We start from the raw sequence: 1,365 nt of genomic DNA on the forward strand, positions 1-1,365 counted from the left end.
GTAGCTGAAATGGCGGATTCACCTGCTACATTACAATACCTCGCTCCTTATACGGGAGCAGCCCTGGCTGAGTATTTTATGTACCGCGAACGGCATACTTTAATAATTTATGATGATCTCTCCAAACAGGCACAAGCTTATCGCCAAATGTCCCTTCTATTAAGAAGACCTCCCGGACGTGAGGCTTATCCAGGGGATGTTTTTTATTTGCATTCACGCCTTTTAGAAAGAGCCGCTAAATTAAATTCTCTTTTAGGCGAAGGAAGTATGACCGCTTTACCAATAGTTGAGACTCAATCTGGAGACGTTTCCGCCTATATTCCTACTAATGTAATCTCCATTACAGATGGACAAATATTCTTATCTGCGGATCTATTCAATGCCGGAATTCGACCCGCTATTAATGTGGGTATTTCTGTTTCCAGAGTAGGATCCGCGGCTCAAATTAAAGCCATGAAACAAGTAGCTGGCAAATCAAAATTGGAACTAGCGCAATTCGCAGAGTTACAAGCCTTTGCACAATTCGCCTCTGCTCTCGATAAAACAAGTCAGAATCAATTGGCAAGGGGTCGACGATTAAGGGAATTGCTTAAACAATCCCAGGCAAATCCTCTCCCAGTGGAAGAGCAGATAGCTACTATTTATACCGGAACAAGAGGATATCTTGATTCGTTAGAAATTGAACAGGTAAATAAATTTCTGGATGAGTTACGTAAACATCTAAAAGATACTAAACCTCAATTCCAAGAAATTATATCTTCTAGCAAGACATTCACCGAGCAAGCGGAAATCCTTTTGAAGGAAGCTATTCAGGAACAGCTGGAACGGTTTTCTCTTCAGTAACAAATAAATTTTGCATGTCTACTCTTGTTAGTAGAATAGGAATCGTTGAGAAAGCTTTTTCATTTGAATCATGCAAAAAAGTTTTCTTTGTTTTTAGTTTAGTATAGTTATTTAAAGAATAGATAGAAATAAGATTGCGTCCAATAGGATTTGAACCTATACCAAAGGTTTAGAAGACCTCTGTCCTATCCATTAGACAATGGACGCTTTTCTTTCATATTTTATTCTTTCTTTTATTTTTTTGCTTCTTCCGAGAAAAAACTGTTAGACCAAAACTCTTTTAGGAAATCAAAAAATCCAGATACAAATGCATGATGTATATATTATATCATGCATATATCATAAAGAAGGAGTATGGAGGCGGTAGTGGGAATCGAACCCGCAACCCCAAGGTTATGAGCCTTATGAGCTACCAAACTGCTCTATACTCTTAAACTAAAGAGGGGTAACTAGTGGATAAAAGAGGGTTGGATACGCCCCTCTACCAATATCTATACAAATAGAATAGTCCATTTATACAGA

At 38.2% G+C, this 1,365-nt stretch overlaps 1 non-coding gene across 1 annotated transcript; it reads right to left on the reverse strand.

The window, feature by feature from the left end:
* Positions 1 to 978: 978 nt before the first annotated feature.
* TRNAR-UCU (transfer RNA arginine (anticodon UCU)) lies at positions 979 to 1,050 on the reverse strand. Its single transcript has one exon. It is a non-coding gene; the product is annotated as a tRNA-Arg (tRNA).
* Between the last annotated feature and the right edge of the window lie 315 nt (positions 1,051 to 1,365).

Source organism: Triticum urartu, unplaced genomic scaffold (assembly GCF_056163025.1).
Source record: "Triticum urartu cultivar PI428250 unplaced genomic scaffold, HENAU_Tu73 scaffold2, whole genome shotgun sequence".
Taxonomy (NCBI): domain Eukaryota; kingdom Viridiplantae; phylum Streptophyta; class Magnoliopsida; order Poales; family Poaceae; genus Triticum; species Triticum urartu.